We start from the raw sequence: 26,032 nt of genomic DNA on the forward strand, positions 1-26,032 counted from the left end.
ATGTATAAGTCCTTATTCCTTGAACCGAAGTTTGCGAACTTTGTTGATCAAGAGAACCGGAACCAGAGCCGTGAACTAAGTCCGCGAACTGGCGGAAGTTCTCGACCCGAGAAAATATGTTGGAGTTTGAGAACTCCCTCCGGGAACTTAAGTCTGTGAACCCAGTCCGCGAACTTGAGTTAGGTTATATCTAAAGACGATTGTTTGTGAACTCATGTTTATATAAACTAAGGAATGCTAATTGCAAAACGTGGCTATAAAGTTCATGAACCTATTCGAGTGAATCAAATCGTTTTTGCTTCGATTGTGTCTTGTGTAGTTACATAAGATTTCCTTGCAATTGAACAACTCTCTAACTAGTTCATTTGAGTCACTTGAACTAGTTATGGTGAAGAAGAATATGGTTGATATGAAAGTGCTCATATGGCTAACCATTTGGTATATTGTTGAACCAACAAATGTACATGTTTGGGTACGGTTACACAAACCTAGAAACGTGCATTTCATTTGTGTGTAACAAGCTAGGTTTTCGATCTAACGGTTGAAAGATATTATCTTGAATCTAATCAGGTTTTCATCTAAGGGAGAATATTGAATGCTTTGTTACCAAGCTAACATTGATTGCAAACCCTGATTTGAAAGACTATATAAGGGAGAACTATAGCAATTGGGAAACCTAATCCTCACACCTTATGTGTGATACTAGTTGTGTAATATAGAGTCGATTCTCCTTTAACCTTTGGTTTCTTCTTCTAAACCAGGTTAACGACTTAAAGAATTCATTGGGATTGTGAAGCCAGGCCGATACTACTTTCTCGTAGTTGTGTGATCTGATCTTGCTATTTCTATCGTACGAGTACAATCGCAAAGATTGGCTTGAGATTGATATCTCCGATAGGTGATCGATGTCGTATGCGTAAAAAATAAATTACTTTCTTACTACTCAAAATATATAATATAGCAAGGGAAAGAAATGATCGTTCCCACAGAGAGGACTAGGTTGTCAAGTTGTTTCAGTTTCCTATAAATAACAATGGGGGTTTTCTGATTTTTATATACTAAAATAAAATTAAAGCAAAACAAAGAAATAAAGCACACAATTGAAATACGTGAAAGTATTGGTCAAGGATATCGTTTCCATCCAAAAACATGCTTTTCAACAATAAATAGAATTGATATTTAATCTCAACTTTTATCAAAACCCTAGGATACCTTGATCGCAAGTATATCCCGAAAATCTCCTCTTGTCATCAACAAACACATTAAAAGATGCGAATATGAATTATATCTTAGAGAACAACCTAACATGTAAAAGCACTAATCAAGTTTAATTTCCTAGATGCATTAAGTTCTATGAAATCAGGACAATCAAAGCAATCGAACGTGTAAAAGCACTAATCCGATTTAACAAAGGTTATGGTTCACATGTGACTACTAGGGTGTATCACTACAAGCAATATTCACAATTATGCTACTTGTAATCAGGAATTTATCACTTTCACGTATAACAAATCCTAATCTAGAAATAGTGATGAAAACAAACTCAACCGATCCGCGACTTGATCAAACTAGCATTCAAATCATTTAACGATATAAATAGTGAATCATAATCGATAACATGGAGAAAAAACTAATTCATTACATAAAAGCCATATTTGGAAATCCAACTTATTCCATAAACCAATAATAAAACTAGATATTCATAGCATAGGAGTTCATAACAAGAAGGAAGATAGAACCTATCATGTTTCTAAACCCTAGAACATGAAGTAAAAGTAAAGATAAAGATAAAGATAGGAAAGGTCTTGCTTTTATATCCTTTCTGTTCACCTTCAATTCAATCCCCGTAACTAGCTTAGCCCATTGCCAAAACTGAATCTCAGACAGCCATTAGTCAGGTCCAAATCCATCTGAGTATTGGATCTGCTGAGTCGGGTCGACTCACCGAGTTAACTCGCCTGAACAAAATACAAGCAGAGTTCTGTTTATTTCTCCACCATTCCAGGCCTGTTTCAGGCTTACTTCCTGATGAGTGCCAAATATTGTATATATTTATCCCTTTTGTTGGCATTTTAACTCATCTTTTGTGCATTAATTCTACATTTTATCCCATATTCTGTATTTTCATTGTTTTCAAGAATAAATATTTTTATTAATTAATTTTGCATTTTTAGGTAATAAATAAAGTTCGGATGAGTCGCGGAGCGAAAAGAGCAGAAAAGTAGTGAAAAGCCGGGAGAAATCACGCAAGGAAGCCGCGAAGAATGGTGCGCACAACCTCATTTTCTACACACAAAAACGCCTCCGTTCTCAGCCGTCAGATCAGTTCCCAGAAGCATCCGACGGTCGCTCCCTTGCTGTGCATCGAAGTTTGATATCTCCGCCTAACACTACAACACCTAACTCCATCTGGCGTCGTTGATTTTGTTGTATTATATAATCCAGCGGTCGCTACAAGCTTCACTTCATCTCACCGTCCGATTGATCTTTCATCTCCCTATCCCACGGCTCAGCGTCGCAGATCATCAAACTCGATACGCCCGCCTCACACCCTAGTGACCGAGCACCTACACCCCAAACAAACGCACCCTTCCCCTTTCTCCATCGAACCCATCTCCTCCATCACCCCCTCTGCAGAACCACCATGCCCCGTACCACCACCATGTCCGTCTCCATCACCACCACCTCACCCCAAATCACTCCACTGTTTTCTCCCCAACTCTATTCTACCTAAACCCATCACGTACCATCTCTTTAGCATCACTAATAATCTCAATTTCTCATCTCTCTGCTCACTGAAACCCTAGGTGAGAAATTGGGGATATAAGTGATGATTAAAGCATCAATTGGAGCTCGAGAGGAACGAGAAGAAGCAGGAGAAGATTGGGTCGACGAGATGGAGCGAATATCTCATCAACAGTAGGTAAATCAATTTCACCAAACCCTAGTTCTACTGATTTTGGGGGAAAATTGGGGGAAAACCCACATATGTGTAATGGGTATAAATTGATGTCATATGAAGTGTGTAGAGGACACTGTATACCTCTCTGGACTAGCCAGTAGAGAATTGGCCACAGAATTTTTATGAATTTCAATTTCAGTGCTTATCTGTTGACAGTTGAAATTTGCTTATGTTTGTAGTTGTCTGATATGTTGCAAATTGTGTCTAAATTATATCTTATGATGAATGTATGTTGCTACTTCATGGTTAGCATGAGCTAATCAGCTTCAGGCCAAGGCTCAGTGAAGCCTTGTGCACTGTCAAGTGTGAATGAGCTAGGATAGTTCTTCCTTGTATGTTTTTGATTGAGCAAATGAGAGATATCAATGCTCACAGAGCCTGTGATTGGCTGTACTGTCAAAAGACAGCCAATGCTAGGGGTAGACTAGTGAGCAATTTGGTGTTCTTCCATTTCTAGTTGTATGCTTAGGAATGAACATAACCTAGAAACATGTCACTTGATTAGGACACAAGGTGGATCATATGCCTTGGCTTACCCACCACTTCTCTTTCAGTCAATTATAATTTCAAGTCATGTGTGTTTGCAATTTCAGTTATATTTTCTTGCTTTTTATTTTCTTGCACCTTGTAGCTACTGTGCACTGAAGTCAGTGCACAATCCTGCCTCTTGCCCTTGGCTGCCAAGCCTTGGTTGTTTGCTGCTTTTCTTAACTGCTTCTTTATTGCTTTACCCTGCATTTTTGGTTCTTTGCTTATCTTTCCAAGCTGTGGTTCTTAGCCTGTTTCTCTATTGCTTTACCTTGTGTTCTTGTTTCTCTGCCTGAAACCTTGTTTGCCTTTAGCTCACTGCCATAGTGCATTTCCACTCTTATTAGCCTAGGAAAACTTCTTATATGCTCCTCTCCCTGTGGACAAACCCCTACTCACCCTTTTATTATAAATTTTGACCTTGTATACTTGCAAGTGTATTGTGTGTTCTAAACACCACAACAAGTTTTCGGCGCCGCTGCCGGGGAGCTGGCTGCCATATTTTTGAAGTTTTCAGAGTCTGCTGCTGTTGTTGGCCCTGCCAAGTTGCTGCTGTTGCTGTTGCTTCTGCCAAGCTGTTGCTGCTGCTGTTGCTGCTGCCAAGCTTGCTGCCAACTGAAGCTGCCTAGCTGCTGCTGCTTCTGCCAAGCTGCTGCCAAGCTGCTGCCAACTGCTGCTGCCTACTGGGCTGCCTATTTCTGTTGCTGCTGGGCTTGTGCAACCTCTGCTGCTGGGCTTGTACACCCTCTGAACTGGGCTTGAACCAACTGAGCTGGGCTCAGTAACCTCAATTTCTCTGGGCTTGTGCAACCTCTGTTGCTGGGCTTGCAACTTCTGCTCTTGGGCTTCGCTGCTTCAGCTGGGCTTCGTTGCTGCTTCTGCTGGGCTCTGCTCCACCTGTTGCTGCTGGGCTTGGACGTGAGCTGCTAGGACGATCCTAAAGCCCAACTGGGTTGTGCAACTAAAAGGGGACTAAAAGCCTATTTTTGGGCTTCCCTCTAAAAAACAAGTAAGCCTAACCCATGAGTTAACCCACTTGGGCCTCATTTAAATTCAAATTTGGGCTTGTAATAATTAATTTAATTATTTATTTGGGATTGTAATAATTTTTATTTTCTTTTTCTTTTTTATTTGGGACTGTAATTATTTTTTTGTTTTCTTTTATTTTTCTTTTATTTTTCTTTTTTCTTTTATGAGTTTGTTTTAATTATTATTATTGTTTTTATTTTCTTTTATGAGTTGTGATAATTTATGCTAGGTTTAGTTCAAAAATTTTTTTCCAAAGCCCAAATTTTTTTAAACCAAAAACAAAACCCCTTCTTTAAACCAAAACCCATTCAAAACCAAATCTTCATAACCCATGTGGGCCAAACTGTTTCCGATTGCTCTGACTAAAATGTTAGTTAAGGTACCTACTAGGACATGATTGTGACCTACAGAGACCAAACAAACAGACTTGTTAGAATTAACCCAGACGAACCTATCGAAATTCTAAGTTCTGAGGGAGACAGTCCAGATCAACCAGAAACAATGGGAGAACCCCGTACCCTCAAGGATTATATGTACCCAACTAGAGCCAGTCAACCTTCTTGTATTGTGCTACCCGAGGCTAATGGCCATTATGAGCTGAAATCAAGCACAATACAGATGCTTCCTATTTTTAGAGGTGTTGAGAATGAAAACCCGTACCACCACGTGAGAGAATTCGAGGAAATTTTTGGAACTCTGCGTTTCACTCAAATGACCGACGAAACCCTGAAGTTAAGGCTTTTTCCTTTCTCCCTGAAAGATAAGGCAAAGGCCTGGCTCTATGCTTTACAGCCTCAATCCATCATGACATGGGATGACCTCATAAAGGAGTTTTTCAAAAAGTTTTTCCCGAACCACAAGACTGCGACAATTCGTCAAAGTCTGAATAGCTTTGTGCAATTAGAAGGTGAGACCTTAGCTAGATACCTGGAGAGATTCAATGAATTATTGCTCCAATGTCCCCATCATGGTTTTGAAAAATGGAGACTTGTGCAAATTTTGTATGAAGGTCTAGATGTGTCCACCCGAACAACGGTTGAGTCGATGTGTAATGGTCTATTCGTAGATAAAACTGCTGACGCGTCTTGGGACTTCTTAATTGAAGTAGCTGAAAAGACGCAACAGTGGGAATCCATCCGTGAAACCAGAAAGACTACATCCGAAGCAAAGGCTTTTAGGATTGAAGCGGATTTCGAGGGAAGAGCAAACATGGCATCAATAGTTAGGAGATTAGAAGAGTTAGAACTACATAAAAATTCAAAACCTTCCACCACTACTCTCCGAGAACATGTCGCTTCGTCTGTTTGTGCTGCTTGTAACGACCCCAACCATCAATTCCAAAATTGTCCAGATTTGCTTGCAGTCCAGGAGTCTAGGCTTGAACAGGCACATGCCATGTTTCAAAAACCAGAGCATAACCCTTATTCACAGACCTACAATCCAGGATGGAGAAACCACCCTAACTTTTCATGGTCAAAAGGACCCACTCAAGGAGGACCATCTCAACCCAATCAGAGCTATCAAAACAATCAGGGATATCAGAACAATCAAGGTTATCAACACCCGAGAAACCCTCAACAACAATCAAACTCTCAACAACAATCATATCCTCAACACAATACCGACAAGAGATTATCCACATTAGAGGAAATGTTTCAGAGTTTGATGCAAAGTCAGAAAAATCTAGATCAAAAGATGGATCAAATATGTGAGAGAGAAAAGGGTAAACTTCCGAGCCAACCCCAACAAAATCCAAAGAGGATATTTCAAACAGGCACAACATCCTGCACTGAAACCTCACCTGATCAAATCCATGCCATTACCACCCTCCGAAGTGGTAAAGTCATCGAGAACAACGTAGGCGAACCTAATGAGTCTGATACAAATTCCACGTTGTCTCCACAACCCCAGAAAACCAAAGAATCTGAGCAAGTTGGAAAATCTGACAATTCTACTGCTGTGAATGTCCCTTTGCCAACTCATCTTCCTGTTGCTCCATTTCCTCAAAGATTGATCTATCAACAGAAAAGTACCCATTACAATGAGATGTTAGATCTGTTCAAGAGAGTCAACATCAACATTCCTTTTCTTGAAGCAATCAAGCAAATCCCTGCTTATGCCAAATTCCTCAAAGACTTGTGTACTCAAAAGCGCAAGCTCAATGTGCAAAAACGTGCTTTCTTAGCTGAGCAGGTGAGTTCCATCATTCTGAACAAAACTCCACCCAAGTTTAGGGATCCAGGATGTCCAACAATTTCTTGCACTATAGGAGAACACACGGTCAATAAAGCGTTATTAGACCTAGGTGCAAGTGTTAACCTACTGCCATATTCTGTTTATGAGCAGTTAGGTCTTGGGGAGTTGAAACCAACATCTATCACTCTACAACTGGCAGACCGATCTGTCAAGATTCCTCGTGGAGTGGTCGAAGATGTTTTGATCAAGGTTGACAAATTCTATTTTCCCGTAGACTTCATTGTCTTAGACACTCAACCTGTACAAAACCCAGACTGTCACATTCCTGTCATCTTAGGACGTCCTTTCTTGGCTACGTCCAACGCGATCATCAACTGTCGGAATGGAGTGTTAAAACTGTCTTTTGGTAACATGACGGTAGAATTGAATGTGTTCGATATTAGTCAACAACCTGTGAATCTTGATGATGATGATGCATGAAGTTAATATGATTGAAGGATTAATGCAAGATTCGTTGACTAACATTCTATCCGTTGACCCCTTTCAAGCATGTATGGAGAACTTTAACCCTGATTTCTATGATGATGCATACTGTAGTGACGTCCTATCTCTGCTCGAATCTGTACCTCAAATGGACGTCACTGAAAGGAAATATGAAGTGGAACAACCCCTATTCTCTGATTCCAAGCTTATTCCATCCATTGTTGAGCCACCCAAGCTTGAATTGAAACCATTGCCTAGTACGTTGAAGTACGCATTCCTAGGTTCTTCTGATACTTTACCTGTCATTATTTCATCATGTTTAGACACGGAACAGGAAAGTAAGCTTTTAGAAGTACTTAAGGAACACAAAGAGGCCTTAGGATGGACCATCTCAGATCTCAAAGGAATTAGTCCCACCATTTGCATGCACCACATTAACCTTGAAGAGAATGCCAAACCATCGAGGGAAATGCAAAGGAGACTTAATCCTAACATGAGAGATGTAGTCAAAGGAGAGATCCTGAAACTACTTGATGCGGGTATCATATACCCAATTCCCGATAGCAAATGGGTTAGTCCCATTCAAGTTGTGCCTAAGAAGTCAGGCATTACTGTTGTTCAGAACGACAAGAATGAATTAGTCCCTACTCGTACAATCACAGGATGGCGAGTATGCATCGACTACAGGAAGTTGAACACAGTAACAAGGAAGGATCACTTCCCGCTCCCTTTCATTGACCAAATGCTAGAACGTGTGTCTGGACACAGTCACTACTGTTTTCTAGATGGCTTTTCCGGTTATAACCCCATTTTGATTGTGGAGATTTTTGATGTTTGGGGGATAGACTTCATGGGTCCATTTCCCATGTCTGACAGCAAGTTGTACATCCTAGTCGCAGTTGATTACGTTTCTAAGTGGGTAGAAGCCATAGCAACCAGAACAAATGACCACAAGGTGGTACTTTCATTTCTAAAGGAGAACATTTTCACGTTTTGGTACCCCTAGAGCTATCATCAGTGACGGCGGTTCACATTTTCGTAACAAGTACTTTGAGTCTTTAGTACGCAAGTATGGCATAACTCACAAGGTTGCTACTCCGTACCACCCTCAGACTAGTGGACAAGTGGAAGTGTCTAATAGGGAAATTAAGCACATTCTGGAGAAGACGGTCAACCCGTCCAGGAAAGATTGGTCATTGAGATTGAATGATGCTTTGTGGGCCTATAGAACAGCTTATAAGACACCAATTGGCATGTCCCCCTATCGTCTAGTGTATGGAAAGCCGTGCCATCTACCTGTGGAATTAGAACATCGTGCCTACTGGGCAATCAAAGAGCTGAACTTTCTCTGGACGAAGCTGGAATTCAAGGAAACTTCAACTCAACGAGTTGGAAGAATTGAGAAATGAGGCTTATGACAGTGCCAAGCTGTACAAGCAAAGATGAAGATATTTCATGATAAGCGTATTCTGCGCAAATCCTTCACTCCTGGTCAGAAAGTCTTGCTGTATGACTCCCGATTACATCTTTTTCCAGGAAAACTGCGTTCCAGATGGAAGGGTCCGTACCTAGTACGCACAGTTTTTCCTCATGGAGCTGTAGAGCTGGAGGATGTCTCCAACAAGAACGTTTTCAAAGTCAACGGGCAGAGATTAAAGCCATTCCTTGAGCCATTTCCACCCGACATTGAAACAACCGACCTGGAGGACCCAGTCTATGTGGACTAAACTGGTCCACTCTTTCCCTAAATAACCAAACAGTTTTCCAAATGTTTCCCTAAAAACCAAAATTTTTCGTTTTCCCATCAAAACCAAATGTTCCCAACAAAACCAAATTTTTTCCAAAAAGTCCAATCCCATTAAAAACCAAAAAAATTGTAGTAATGTGTTAGTTAAATTTCCTTTTGTATATTTTGTGCTCATCCATTGTGACTGCTAATATGATGGATTTTTGCCTTGAATAACGGAGTTTTAATCGAGCTCCACCGTACAATCGGGTATTCTCTCTCCTTTTACTCTACTCAGCATGTCCCTTTCCATATGTTGCATTCTAATTCTTTCCATATTTTTAAACATTGAGGACAATGTTTAGTTTAGGTTTGGGGGTATAGAGTAGATACCACGATAATATGCCATAATTGAAAACAAAACTCCATCTTTTTGAAAAAATCGAAAAAATTCAAAAAAATTAAAAAATTGAAAAAAATCATAAAAATGGAGCTCATTTACCTTGAAATGTTGACTCTTGTGCAAATATGTAATTATTAGGAGTCTTAGTCTAGATATTTAGGCACCCTGATTCTAGCACAATTCACATAGTGATAAGAAATTTGCACGCGCACGATCTACCAATACATGTATGGCCTCGATCTTCAAAGTGTTTGATAGGAAGTTACGATTGCCAATCACTTTAGAATACTGAACGAAACTTGACTAGCTTGTTCTTTGGTTGGTTGGGATAGAAGGTGGAGGTTACATTAAGAAAGACAACCATCGAATTTAACTGGGTGCATCAAAAAGGGCTACCTCTTGCAAAGTGTCATGTAATCTTTTGTTTCCTTTTGTATATGTATCAAAAGTGTTTCCTTCTTCAAAAAAAAAAAAAAAAAAAAAAAAAAAAAAAAAAAAAAAAAAAAAAAAAAAAAAAAAAAAAAAAAAAAAAAAAAAAAAAAAAAAAAAAAAAAAAAAAAAAAAAAAAAAAAAAAAAAAAAAAAAAAAAATTTCAAGTATTTATCAATTCCATCATCTCTTGTTCCAAAAATAAAAAGAGAATAGTCAATGTAAATAAGAGTCATGTAAATAGTCATCTTTTGTGTTTTTGTGTTGTAAGCAAGGAGGGTGTATGCCATTGATGTACAACGCGAGTAATTGTGAAATACCTCCAACTCATTCACAATTCTCGTAAAGTCCGGACAGCTAGCTAGATTTCGACCTCAGTTCTTAGCCTGAGAAACTATCTCTTGGTGATTAGTAGTCATAACTTCAGATCTTTCTTTACACATGTGTAGATACACTTTACACTCTTATCACATGTCCTTATTTGTTATCAGTGCTAGGATTGTGCCTTCGATAGCTAGATTGACATCTCCATTTTGCTGTGAGCTTAAACTGTTTTGCACATGTCACATTTGATGGAATCTGAGCTTATATTTTGTCCTTAGGTTTTGTAGGCACACCTCTGGTAAACCTTCACGAGACTTCAACTCGTCCACTAGGGACACTTAGTGGTTTAAAAGGCTTAGTGCATACGCTAAATGCGTTCGAGAGACCAGCGACAGTGGTATAGTTAGGATTTCCTTAGTTTTGTTTTACTTGAGGACAAGTAAAATTCAGGTTTGGGGGTATTTGATGAGTGCCAAATATTGTATATATTTATCCCTTTTTGTTGGCATTTTAACTCATCTTTTGTGCATTAATTCTACATTTTATCCCATATTCTGTATTTTCATTGTTTTCAAGAATAAATGTTTTTATTAATTAATTTTGCATTTTTAGGTAACAAATAAAGTTCGGATGAGTCGCGGAGCGAAAAGAGCAGAAAAGTAGTGAAAAGCCGGGAGAAATTACGCAAGGAAGCCGCGAAGAATGGTGCGCACAACCTCATTTTCTACACACAAAAGCGCCTCCGTTCTCAGCCGTCAGATCAGTTCTCAGAAACATCCGACGGTCGCTCCTTCATAGAGCATCAAAATCTGAAGTCTCTGCCAAGCACCACAGCGCTGAAATTCCAAGCCTTCAGATTAGATGGTAGTTGAATCCAACGGTCGCTCCCTTGCTGTGCATCGAAGTTTGATATCTCCGCCTAACACTACAACACCTAACTCCATCTGGCGTCGTTGATTTTGTTGTATTATATAATCCAGCGGTCGCTACAAGCTTCACTTCATCTCACCGTCCGATTGATCTTTCATCTCCCTATCCCACGGCTCAACGTCGCAGATCATCAAACTCGATACACTCGCCTCACACCCTAGCGACCGAGCACCTACACCCCAAACAAACGCACCCTTCCCCTTTCTCCATCGAACCCATCTCCTCCATCACCCCCCTCTGCAGAACCACCATGCCCCGTACCACCACCATGTCCGTCTCCATCACCACCACCTCACCCCAAATCACTCCACTAATTTCTCCCCAACTCTACTCTACCTAAGCCCATCATCACCATCACGTACCATCTCTTTAGCATCACTAATAATCTCAATTTCTCATCTCTCTGCTCACTGAAACCCTAGGTGAGAAATTGGGGATATAAGTGATGATTAAAGCATCAATTGGAGCTCGAGAGGAACGAGAAGAAGCAGGAGAAGATTGGGTCGACGAGATGGAGCGAATATCTCATCAACAGTAGGTAAATCAATTTCACCAAACCCTAGTTCTACTGATTTTGGGGGAAAATTGGGGGAAAACCCACATATGTGTAATGGGTATAAATTGATGTCATATGAAGTGTGTAGAGGACACTGTATACCTCTCTGGACTAGCCAGTAGAGAATTGGCCACAGAATTTTTATGAATTTCAATTTCAGTGCTTATCTGTTGACAGTTGAAATTTGCTTATGTTTGTAGTTGTCTGATATGTTGCAAATTGTGTCTAAATTATATCTTATGATGAATGTATGTTGCTACTTCATGGTTAGCATGAGCTAATCAGCTTCAGGCCAAGGCTCAGTGAAGCCTTGTGCACTGTCAAGTGTGAATGAGCTAGGATAGTTCTTCCTTGTATGTTTTTGATTGAGCAAATGAGAGATATCAATGCTCACAGAGCCTGTGATTGGCTGTACTGTCAAAAGACAGCCAATGCTAGGGGTAGACTAGTGAGCAATTTGGTGTTCTTCCATTTCTAGTTGTATGCTTAGGAATGAACATAACCTAGAAACATGTCACTTTATTAGGACACAAGGTGGATCATATGCCTTGGCTTACCCACCACTTCTCTTTCAGTCAATTATAATTTCAAGTCCTGTGTGTTTGCAATTTCAGTTATATTTTCTTGCTTTTTATTTTCTTGCACCTTGTAGCTACTGTGCACTGAAGTCAGTGCACAATCCTGCCTCTTGCCCTTGGCTGCCAAGCCTTGGTTGTTTGCTGCTTTTCTTAACTGCTTCTTTATTGCTTTACCCTGCATTTTTGGTTCTTTGCTTATCTTTCCAAGCTGTGGTTCTTAGCCTGTTTCTCTATTGCTTTACCTTGTGTTCTTGTTTCTCTGCCTGAAACCTTGTTTGCCTTTAGCTCACTGCCATAGTGCATTGCCACTCTTATTAGCCTAGGAAAACTTCTTATATGCTCCTCTCCCTGTGGACAAACCCCTACTCACCCTTTTATTATAAATTTTGACCTTGTATACTTGCAAGTGTATTGTGTGTTCTAAACACCACAACACTTCCCTGCACATATCTATTGCAGTTTACAGCCATCTCTGTATTCAATTAATTGCCACAGCATCAGGTCCTGCTATATCATTCATGCCAAAACTCGCAAGCAAACCTCCATTCAACCCTTCGCACAACCATTCCTGCTTCAATTTATCATCTCTGCTAACCACCAATGTGTTCCCTGAATTGCATCCACAACCTGCACTTTCACTCAACACCATCTACTAAATGGCATCAACATCATTCTTCTCTGCCTGCCGACTCTCGCATCTGTGTTATCACAGGCACCTTCAACTGAAATTTCCACCATGCCATCTCTGCACTTTCATTCATACACATTCCATTAACGCAATGTACTTCAGCTCATTCTCAAAACACACGCCCATCCATTGCACTAACAGCTCACCCATTGCAGCTCCACCAAACTCTAGCACAGCATTCCCTGCATCAGCATCAGATTACTAACAAACCCATCTTTTCACCAGCTTTCCCAAACCTGTCACTGCCAGGCATCACTCATGTCTTTTGTATCCTCAATCTCAAAACTTCTCAGCCATCACCTGCAATTCAGACATGCAACATCTGTAATGCCATTGCAGACCTTGTTCTGTAGCTTCTTCATATCCTACCAACACTCCAGCCCTGTAAATCTAACTATTGCAATGACTAGCAGCTTCTCCTCTAACCATTTCAGCTGCTAAGCAACAGCACCACTCATCAGTCTCCAGTTCTCCACTTCTGCCAAATACCACTCCATTTAGCTCGATAGACTGCAACCCTTATTCATCTCTGCACAGACATACTCATATAACTCCCTGCTACCAATTTATTCGTCATCTCCATCTTCTGCTCCATTAAGTCCATAAGTACAGTTCAGCTCAAAGAAAGCAGTAACACCATTCCTTAAGCTTCAGGTCTTCCTGTCAAAGATATTGTGTCAACACCTAAAGATATTGTGTCGACACCTACAGCTAGAAGATTTTCGGAAGAAAAGGAAAGCTAATCAAGATAAGGAAACAAGTTCTGTCACAATCAATTAGGATTTTCTTGTTTCCGTTTTTATGTAAATCGTATAGCTAGAAAATATTTTACAATCAATACTCCCATGTATCACAGCAATATAAATAGAGAAGTTCTTTCTCTCCCAGAACTATCCAAGGGTGAAAAACCACATCTGTGTCTTTACCTTAATATGGTATCAGAGCTTGGAGTGACGACCTCTCGAGAGGCGTGGCAAATACTAGAAAGAATATTTTCTTCCAACTCTCAAGCTCGTATGATGCAGCTCCAGCTGCAGTTGGTGAACACCAAGAAGGGTGCATTGAGTATCCTTGATTATCTTACAAAAATGAAGTTTTATGCTGACAGTTTAGCAGCTATTTCTCAGCCAATTTCTGATTCACAGCTTGTTTTGTATGTTCTCAATGGACTTGGCCCTGAATACGGTCCATTTGTTACGGCTATGACCACACGTGCTCAGCCTGTTTTGTTTGCTGACCTTCAAGGATACTTGCTTATCCATGAAATTCGTTTAGCAGATCAACATGTTGCTGAACTATCCTCTCCTGCTGTTAACAATACTCAGAGGCAACCATTTTCCGCTGCTCATGCACATAATAGCAACCAACAACCAATGCCCAATCGTGGAGGAAGCAAATACTCGTGGTCGTGGTCGTGGACACGGCCGTGGTGGGAGCAATAACCAGACTGGGTATCGCTATCAACCTTCACCCCCTTCCATCTGTCAGATCTGCAACAGATATGGGCATACTTCTCTTAATTGCTACAACCGTTTTAATGAAAGAGGAAACCGTTCTGACTCAGCTGCTGCCAATGTTGCAAATCATGTTCCTAGCTATAATTATATGGATCCATCTTGGTACCAAGATTCAGGAGCAACCCATCATGTTACCCATGACCTGAGAAACATCCAAAATCGTGTTGAATACAATGGACATGATGTTGTCACTATTGGGAATGGTTCAGGTTTGCCAATAACTCATATAGGGTCTTCTTCTATTGATGCACGATCATATTCTTTCAAATTAAGCAATATACTTCATGTTCCTACAGTAAAGAAAAATTTATTATCCGTTCATCAATTTACCAAAGATAATGATGCTTATTTTGAATTTCATCCTGATGTTTTCTATATTAAGGATCGTACGTCGGGGAAAGTTCTTCAAGCAGGCAAGAGTAAAGATGGTCTGTATCACCTTCCTTCTACAATATCTAGTCAATCAAGGAAGGCATTCATTAGAATTGGGGAGAAGACAACACAAGAAGTATGGCATCATCAGTTGGGACATCCGGCCTATAAAATCGTTCAATTTATCTTAAATAAAAATAAGTTACCTGTGAGTAACACTAGGAAGTCTAATTTCTGTGAAGCTTGTCAATTGGGTAAGAGTCATCGACAAACATTAACAATGATTCACTCAATCTCTCAAGCTCCTATAGATTTAATATTTACAGATGTTTGGGGTCCTTCACCTACTATATCAACGTCTGGTTCAAAATATTATGTCTTATTTATGGATGATTTTTCAAAGTATTCTTGGATTTACTCAATCACTTTTAAATCAGATGTGTTTCGAATTTTTGAGAAGTTTAAGGCAATGGTAGAGAACATGTTTTCTACTACTATCAAAGCAGTTCAGTATGATTGGGGAGGTGAATTTCAAAAACTAGAATCATGTTTTATTGAGTTTGGGATTGAACACAGAGTTTCGAGTCCTCATACACACGAGCAGAACGGTGCGGTTGAACGAAAGCATCGACATGTTGTTGATATCGGTCTTACTCTAATGGCTCATGCAAGAGTTCCAACTCATTTTTTGGATCATGCTTTTGAGGCTGCTGTGTATCTGATAAATAGACTACCTACTCCTACATTACAGAATTCATCCCCATTTGAAGTCCTTTTTCGAAAGACACCAGACTATCAGTTTTTCAAAGTGTTCGGCTGTGCATGCTACCCATATTTACGTCCTTATAAAAAATACAATATGGATTACAGATCGATTAGGTGTATATTTTTGGGCTATAGTTCGCGGCATCATGGTTACAAGTGTTATGAACCAACTCAAAGACGCATGTTTATTGCTCGAAATGTTGTATTTGATGAGTCTCTTTTACCCTTTGCAGGTCAAGTGATTGCTCCACCTACACAACTTACAACAACACATATACAGCTCCCCACATTAGTTGTACCTGATGCTCGCACAGACCCCACCATTGTCGAAATTCTGCTGCAAATACACCATCGACATCTTCTCCTGAAACTTCGAGTGCTCCTGTCCAAGAAGTGCCGATCATAAATGAAACTGCACCAGTTCCGACACCTACAGCTGGGAACGAGACTCAACTGGAAGTGGATACAACACACGCACCTGGTCCAGAACCTCCAGTAACTGTTGTTTCCCTTCCCACTAATATTACTACTACACAAGGATGCATACTCGCTCCAAATCAGGGATCTTCAAGAAGAAAGTATTGGTTGCAAACCGTTATCCGTTAGCTCTAGTTAGCGAGGTTCAAAACAATGATTTTATTCCTACATGTGCTTCTCAAGCTCTCAAGCATCCGAAATGGCGATACCCTATGACGGATGAAGTTAATGCTCATATTCAACACGGTACATGGGTTATGGTTACTCTCCTTCCATCCATGAATGTGCTTGGAAGTAAATGGGTATTTACTATAAAATGACATGTGGATGGAACCATTGCTCGTCGCAAAGCTAGACTCGTTGTGAAGGGGTTTAATCAACAATATGGGGTTGACTATACAACCACATTCAGTCCTGTAGTGAAGTTTACTACTTTACGTACCATTATTGCTCTTGCTGTATCTCAAGGATGGATTATTCGACAACTTGATATCAATAATGCGTTTCTTAACGAAGTTATCGACGAGGAAGTTTATATGAGTCAGCTACCAGTTTTCGTCGATTCTTCCCATCCTACACATGTCTGTAAACTAAGAAAGTCCATTTATGGGTTAAAACAGTCGCCGCGAGCATGACACACTCGACTGAATCAATTTGTACTTACCATTGGTTTCCAGGGATCTAGAACTGATCCTTCTTTGTTCATTTATAAAGATGGTAAAGTGGTTGTTTATCTTCTAGTATACGTGGATGATATATTAGTTACTGGCAAAAATTCAGGTGTCATTTCTCGTATGATTTCGTTGATTGGGGGAGAATTCGCACTCAAAGACTTAGGCGTTTTCAGCTACTTTCTTGGACTTGAGGCTACCACAAACTCAAAGGGTTTAGTTTTATCTCAGCAGAAGTATATTGTCGACCTTCTTACGAGAACGAATATGCAAAATGCCAAGCCTATTTCTTCTCCTATTGCAGCCAATACTCGTCTCACTAAGGACTCAGGAGAACCTTTTCAAGATACCTTTTTGTATCGCAGCACGGTGGGGGCTCTCCAATACTTGACGTTAACACGTCCAGACATAGCATTTGTGGTAAAAAAAAAGCATGTCGGTTCATACACAGTCCAACCACAGAGCATTGGGCTTTGGTAAAGAGAATATTGCGGTATTTAAAGCATACACTTAATTTTGGGCTGCAGTTTTACAGTAATTCCCCACCAGTTGTATCAATCTTCACAGATGCAGATTGGGGAGGTTCGCTAGATGATCGAAAATCAACAGGTGGTTATGCTATCTACTACGACAATAATCTTATCTCATGGAGCTCCAAGAAGCAGCCTACAGTTTCTAGATCGAGTACGGAGTCCGAATACCGATCTATTGCAACTGCAACATATGAAAGTGGTTTGGCTCTGTTCCTTGTTTCGTGAGCTAAGCATTCCTCTAGCTTCTCCTCCTACTCTATGGTACGATAACATAGGTGCGACATATTTGACTGTCAATCCAGTATTTCATACCCGTAGTAGACATGTTGAGATTGATTTTCACTTTGTGAGGGACATGGTTTCTAAGAAAGAACTTATTTTCAGAATCATATCGTCACAAGACCAGATTGCCGACATCCTAACCAAGGGTCTTTCTACTCCACGGTTTATACTATTACGAGACAAGCTCAATCTTGTTGGCACATACATTCGCTTGAGAGGGCGTGTCAAAGATATTGTGTCAACACCTAAAGATATTGTGTCGACACCTATAGCTAGAAGATTTTCGGAAGAAAACGAAAGCTAACCAAGATAAGGAAACAAGTTCTGTCACAATCAATTAGGATTTTCTTGTTTCCGTTTTTATGTAAATCGTATAGCTATAAAATATTATACAATCAATACTCCCATGTATCACATCAATATAAATAGAGAAGTTCTTTCTCTCCCAGAACTATCCAAGGGAGAACAACCACATCCGTGTCTTTACCTTAATACTTCCGATTCTTGAACTTCAACTCCACACACAACACAGACTGCTTCCAGTAGCAGCAACCACTGCTAACTTATGGTTCTAAATTTGTTGCAATCACTGTAGAGCTACCATCTGCAATTCACCAACACCAGTTGCTCAAGACCCATATCTGAAGCTTCAGATCTTCTAATGCCAACTTACTCTCAGAAATCACAGCCCTTGAAAATCTCCAACTCAGAACCACCGGCTTCAGTTGTCTTCATCGATTCCAACCAAGCAGCAACATCAAACCAACAAAGATCTCTCAATTGATTCCTACAGCTGCAGTACCAACTCCACTGAGATAACACCAACAGCAAACCCATGACAATCTCTAACTGAAGCTCTAAACAGTAATCTTAAAACAAAAACACAATTCCTAACTTCAATAGCAATTGAGAGCAACCCATGTCTGTCATGCTTTCCAGGACTCCAGAGTCACCAAACCCATCTCCTAACTTTATATTTACAGTTCAATCATCATCTTCTTACATAACCATAGAAACCCTAGTTTCTGTTTCTTTTAAATCAACAGCACCAACAGAAAATTCCTCCTAGATAAATTTCTCCTTCTGAATTTCACAGCAAACAGCAGATCAATCTGCTTCCCCATTTCTGTTTTACTCCCCTGAGTGATGGTGCGGCCATTCTTTCTCCCGATTTCAGACAAAGAGAAGAGAATAAATAAAAATGAATGATTGTTCTCTCAATTTCAGGTATAATTATGAGCGAAATTTTTCAAGGCACCAACTGCCTGGATGTAGGCTGCCACAATTCATAAATGGCTTGTCGGTTCTGAATAACCGACAACATATTTCTCTGTTCAGCTTAATTGTCAGTTACGCGGGACTGACAATTCATTCTCCACCTCCTTTGCTACATAACTTTCGCTGACTCCAAGGATCGCTCGCCTATAAATTGATCTTTTTGCGCTTTTCGCTCCAAATGAATGATTTTTCCTTCTTTTTCTCCTAATAACTCCATTGCACCTAATCAACTCAAAACTAAACATAAGAGATGCAATTCACAAGGATAATAGCAAAGAAATCATAAATACTAGATATAAATTAGGAGTTTTAGACACCTATCAATAGGCAAGATATAAAAGTAGTCACAAACATCTTCGTCTCATCGTTTGTGATTCCACAATATCTTCTTTCGCCGCGTCGATTAATATTATTGTGAGGTGATTGATAATACTAGGTTGTTCTTCAGGAATATAAGTCCGGGTTAGCAATTGGTTCCTGTTCACCTTGATTTATCAAAAGACGGAACAAAACTTGTAGGTTTATCCGTGGGAGACAGATTTATCTATTTTGTAGACTTGTTTGTGTGATACAGATTTGTCTATTCAAGTCTTCGACTTTGGGTCGTAGCAACTCTTAGTTGTGGGTGAGATCAGCTAAGGGAATCAAGTGCGTAGTATCCTGCTGGGATCAGAGACGTAAGGAGCGCAATTGTACCTTGGATCAGTGTGAGATTGATTGGGGTTCAACTACAGTTCAGACCGAAGTTAGTTTGTAGTAGGCTAGTGTCTGTAGCGGCTTAATACAGTGTTTGTTCAATCTGGACTAGGTCCCGGGGTTTTTCTGCATTTCCGGTTTCCTCGTTAACAAAATTCTGGTGTCTGTGTTATTTCTATTTCCGCATTATATTGTTTATCTTTATAATTGAAATATCACAGGTTGTGCATTAGGTTCAATCAATTAGAATATCCAACCTTTGGTTGTTGATTTAAATTGATTGACACTTGGATATTGGTCTTTGGTACCATCCAAGTTATCTCTCTAGTATTTGATAAAGACTCGTAGATTTCTATTTGCTTGAGTATAGATCAAATCGAGAGATTGAGATATTAATTCTTTGATATAATTTTATCTAGATTGAGTCTGACTGTCTAGTTGATTCTCTAGAAAGTATATTGGATTTTTTCCATACAGATTGCTAAGCGAAATATTGGGTGTGGTTATTATACCCCCACTTTTTCAACTATGTCTAACTAGAGTTTCATACACAGCTTTACAGTTATGTTTTCAATATGCACGACTTGAAAGATACGCTAGGGAAAGAAACTGTTCAAGTCAAATATTACTAACCTCAATAGGAAGGATGATGTTTTCATTGTAGCTCCATACTTCTTCACATTCTTCAAGTCTTCATGTAATACTTGTAAGTCTCATATCCTAACACTTTCAAGCTAACCTATACAAAGTTGACTCTAGTATATAATCAAGCGACTTTTTGAATGAGTTTTGTTTCACTAAAATATGACAACCAAACTTGACATACCAACGCTTGGTGGGTTCAACCGAGATTTTCTCTAACAATCTCCCCCTTTGTCAATTTTAGTGACAAAACTCTTACATCATATGGATAAACAAATTACAAAAATTCATTATACACATACGCTTGATTCCAAGTTCAACAACACAAAACATACATTAAATTATATCCTTAATTGCCGCTGCTGACATTATAATAACAAAGCTAATACTCCCCCTAAAGGTAAGATAGGTAGATTTTCAATCCGCACGTCTTTGTTATTTCCATGTAGTTCCTCATAACTACATATCATATGGTATGTGACTCCCCCTTAGTCTATGCTTTCATTATTTTCGTTAGAATAAACTTTATAGCACAAATGTCCTTTTCCTTAGTGATACCAACTCACGACAAGTCAATATCACTTGTTTACTCCATATATTTCTCCCTCTTTTTGTCACAAAATGACAAAGAAACGAAAAAATAAAGGACAAACCGAAAGGATCTTACAAAAATATCACAAAAAGAATTTGCAAACCTATGAGAGCTGAGAACGAGGGTTTTATACACCATTTTAGATAACCAATATCAAAACCAAAACTACAATTAATTTGGTTTTAACATGTTATCTAGGAAACAATTGCCCGAAACAATTTTCCTTAATAGTTTAGCACATCAAAAATCGACTAAGCACCTTAGTCCTTTTGCTAAACCTATTGTACAAATACAATCGTTTGTTCGATAAGACCAAAATAAAGATCAGAATTAACTTTATTTTTCTCATCAGGCTCTAATTATTCTCAAAAATAACTTAGATCTTTCACTTTTAAACAAGAAAAATACTAGGTTAGTTAACTAATAATTCTTGTTAGGGAATTAGGTTAGACTTGAATAACCGAAACCTTCACATTAGATAAGTCTAACTAAGATCCGAAAAACGTAGTTTCTCTTATCTGAAAATCACTTGGACTAAACAAATGATCCCGTAACACTTTTGTTAAGCCATAAACAATCCGTACAAACCAAATAAATCATCTTTCATAATCATTTATCTTTACCGGAAGCAATTGAACCACAATCAAACATCCATATACAAATAATAGAATAAACATCAATTGTACCGAAATTTTTTTAAGAAAAATCAGTAAGGATATGAAATAAAATCATGCTTTTCTTGAACAAGAAAACAATTAACTAACAAGATTGTTACCTCAAATTACGCATCCTCTTCTCCAATATGTTTGCATCTTCTTTCCAGGGAGCATTGATACTGAAAATATCATTATGTTGTCATCCTTACGCAAAACAAAAGAACAACAACAACCAACCTTTACCAGAGAAAGGTTGAAAACCGGTTTTAACTAATGCAATGCAAAATTTGAAACCTCGAAACACATATACTTTTATGCTAAACCAAACGATTCAACATATTGTGACTTTTTCACATATTGTTTCAACAGGAACCCCTCATGATCCTTTGATAAAGCCTACCAACATGGGCTAGAACTTAATCCCGCTAAATCAAAGAGTCACCCAAACCATAAGGGTTCACAATATATGAGATCGAATATTAAGGTCATGAAAACCGAAATCAAACATCCCATAAACCGAATACAAAAAGCAAAAATATAAACATTCATTCATATGAATTTGCTTCTTGGGATCGGTCATACCACACGAATTCATACACAAAACATTTTTAGGCATAACTTTTGCATACTAAGTCCGAACACGGATTTTTGGCTCATTTTAACCGTAAAGACAAGAGCTACACATATATGATCAGTAGATATCAACATCATAAACTCAAAATTACCGTTTATATCAAAAGCTTCAAATATAGATAGAGAAAGTATGAGTATAGAAGAAAATAAATCTCCCTAAAGATGTTAATTAGTCATATAAAAACCGAGAGATCATGTGCTCAGTTTGACATGCTTCCTCACCCTTCATAAGATTGAGCACAAAGGTGAGCATGAATAATTCAACACGACTAGGTTGTGTTGATTTGATCCTTGTCTTGTTCGTCACGAGTGACTAAGACGGAATCATCATTCTTGACCTCTTGCTTGGTTTGTTTTCTCTTGCTCCATCTTTTGTTTTTCTTATTTGACTTGTTATGAAGAGTGTCATTATCACAACGTTCACTAGTACAAGAGATTTCAGACATGATGTCTCTCTTTAGTCTTTCAAGAAAACTCTTGTAATTATTGTCACCAAAAATTAAAAGCTGAGAGTCATTCTTGTGATTAACTTTTGGTCCCTTTTTGGCCATGGAGGATTTTGGGACCCATTTAGAGGAGGGTTTCGCAGGAGCAGCTTTCTCCTTCATATCATTAGGACGATTGTCCTTTTGAATACTTTGCGGAACAACTTTTCTCCAATTTGGAACATCAGATCTTGTCTTTGCATTTACAAAGTTATCTCTCTTTCTATATTCGGGTCTTTTATGAGATGACCTTGTCGAGGGATATGCAAAATTTGAACTATCATTATACTAATTCTTTTGCCTAGACTTAGGAAAATATCGATCTGAGTTCCTTTGGGGAGCAATCTTATCCAATTCGTTTGATACAAAAGAAAGTGTATTTTTTATCTTACGATTCTTGCATCCCCATTCCACATGCCCTTTATTACCAAAATACTTAGTAACATACGAAGTGTGAGTTTTAATGTTACCTTTATGTGGATCCTCTTGCATTGGAGATCGATGAGTTTTCTTATTTTTCTTCTCTTTATTCAACGTTGTTGCTTTCTTGACATTAACAGAAGTGCTCTCTTTGATGGCTGCTGGTTGAACATAATTCTTAGGCTTGACAGACTTTTCTCCCTTACAAGAAATAGAGGCATCTTTGACATCAGTGGAAGTTTCTGGTTGAGAATAACTTATAGCTTTGACAAATTTTACCTCTTAGCTAATATTTGAACCATATATTCCCTTATAGCCCAATCATCGTGTATCACGATGATTTGTACTTGCTTCTAACATCGATGTTAAATTGTTTGAGCTGACATTGAACTTTTTAAGGTCCAAATTTTCATCTTCCAACGTCTTGATTTTATCAAGAGCACCAGCTAGATTAGCCTCAAGGAGTTTTTCTCATGAGAGATATTCACCTTCTTTCTTTTCAAAGCTCTTTTGTTGAGAGTTAATCCTTGCATCATAATCAACAAGTTTTTCTTCCAACAATTTTACTTCATCAAGAGCGGCATCGCGATCTTTCTCTGAAATTTCCACTCGAGAAAGACTAGCACTTGTGTTAGAGCATAGATCGGTTGGACCCACCAAGTTTGGTTGTCATATTTTAGCGAATCAAAACTCATTTTAAGAGTCGCTTGATTATGTACTAGAGTCAACTTCGTATAGGTTATCTTGAAAGTATTAGGATATGAGACATTACAAGTATTGCGAAGACTTGAAGAAGTGAAGAAGTAAGAATCTAAAACGACAACATCATCCTTCCACTTGAGGTTAGTGATATTTGACTTGAACTGTTTCATTCCCTAACGTATCTTTCAAGTCGTGCATATTGAAAACAAAACTTCGAAGCATGAACACTCTAGATAGACATAGTATTAAGGAATACAATATGAAGTTTATTGCTTAACCATTAAACTTTGTATATAAGACTTCGACATAATCGCTTAAATGCCATTGTGATTATGTATGGGAGGTGAGGATTTCATCCTAGGAAACAATGTTTTACATGTGTTTTAAGGAAGTAAGTCCCGACGTTATTGGGATTGTTATTCATTGCATATCTTGTGAACATCCAATATGTGTGATTTAGTATAACCGCTCACGACTTGTTTTTGTTCTTAGTAAAACTATTCACAAAGGTCTGACTTATGTATTGGTATCACTTATAATAGTGAAACCGATCTTAAGTAATCACCTGAGATGGTATGATCGATTTTGTGATTTTTTTGACCGAATATGGGTAAAGGGGAACCGATCCTATGAAAAGGTGCAACACATCACAAAGGGGAATCGATCCTTGTATGAGGTGCATCAAGTTTGTATCAGAAAGGGGAACCGATCCTATGCACATGTGCAACACGTTTTTAGGCAAAGGGGAACCGATCCTATGGACATGTGCAACACATATAAGTTAGATACCATATATATGTGGGAAACCGATCCTAGTACCTAGTCAACCGAATTTTGGAAAGCTAGTGAGACTATTCACAGTACTCACATAGAGGTGAAACCGAAACTTGTTTTGGTAGAACCGTTAAACCCATGATTTGTGATTGAGTGTTTCTTAATCAATCGCATAGTTCTTGAAAGTAAGATGAACCAATTTTAAACTTGTTTGGAAGTGTGTCAAATCGGTTTCAAGGTTGTAAGTATGAAATAGGACTTACAAAGTAAGAATGTCGGCATACTTTGAACACGTACAGTAAAGTTTATCTTTTATTGTTCAAAGTTATTCCTTAATAGCTACAGGAAAAAAATCCCAGGATCTAAATATAAATAAGTTAAGAATCTTTTAATTAAGGTTGTTAATTTTATTGTAGGAAAATGAGAATTAGTAATGTGCATTTACTAGTTGAGATTTTCCAAAGAGATTTTCGGTCATTATTTTGGACAGAGCATTTCCAGGAATTATGGAAACCGAATTTGGAATATATTGAATATCTTTGAGAATATTTTCGATTTTGGAAATTCCTTGGTGTCCAAACTTCCTTGTCTATAAATACTTGAAGTTTTCATTTCTAGCAAACTAATCCTCTGTGACAACAAACTTCCTCGGTTGTGTTGTTACTGGTGTAGCCGCCTATTCATAGAGGAGAGTAACCTAATTAGGCGAAATCTCTTACGGTCGCTCAGTTTAAAGTCTTCTTTGGGATTGAGAAGCTCTACGAGTACCGTTGGTGGAAAAATAGATAATTGCGGTTTATCTTGTGTTTTCGATTAATTTGATTGAATAACGGTGGTTGAACTTTGATTGCACCTAGATTGTTTATGCTTGAGAATCTTCTCTTCTGATATAAGATTCACTCAAACTAGATCGAAGTTTCGACATGGATATTTGGACTGTTGTTAGTGCTAAAGACGATCTTGTGATAATCCATTGTTAACAAACTCCATTCTGTGAGTAATTGATCACAAGAGATTCAAGTTGTTGTGTGCAGGTGTTTATTGAAGATCTAAGAATATTTGAAGACAAATAAGATATTGAAGATTTCTGATTTGGGGTTCATAATCTTTGGTGTGACAATACTTGTTTCGGTATAAGAGGATCCAACTATAATGGGTTTATCCTTGTGGTATATTGGATTGAGTAGTTGTGTAGATCGGCATCAATACAATTATTTGTGATTAAAAGTATTGGTTGCAAAATGTTAACGATAGTTGAACATAAGATATATCTAAGAACCCGACGAAGGATTTTATGTTAAGATAAATAGAAGAGCCTTTGTCCGACTCACACCACTTGGTTGAATAGAGTTGACCAAACAGATTTGTTGTTCCTTTACTGTTTGGAATACGAACCTGATGGGATTTTAATTGTGTACCGCAAGTGCACGGTTGTCTATTGGATAGTATGCAAGTACGGTTCGTTCCACAGGGACTAAAGTTCCGTTACTTTCAATTTATAATAAATATTAAGCTAAAAATATTAAATAGTAAAATATCAACTAACTTTAATAAAAATTTAGTTGATACCTTTATGGTTGGACAAGCAGCTCTGAGGGCTGCCTCAGGTAAGATATCGAAGCATGAGAAAGCATGTGTTGATAATGGACATGCTTTGATTCCTTTTGCTTTTGATATTTTTGGTTACCTAGCTCCAGAGGCGGTT

The 26,032-nt window shown here is 38.6% G+C and overlaps 1 pseudogene; it reads left to right on the forward strand.

Moving 5' to 3' along the window:
* The first annotated feature begins 7,057 nt into the window (after positions 1-7,057).
* LOC113291659 overlaps positions 7,058-26,032 on the forward strand; it is a 325,743-nt pseudogene continuing 306,768 nt past the window's right edge.

This window comes from Papaver somniferum, chromosome 6 (assembly GCF_003573695.1).
Source record: "Papaver somniferum cultivar HN1 chromosome 6, ASM357369v1, whole genome shotgun sequence".
NCBI lineage: Eukaryota > Viridiplantae > Streptophyta > Magnoliopsida > Ranunculales > Papaveraceae > Papaver > Papaver somniferum.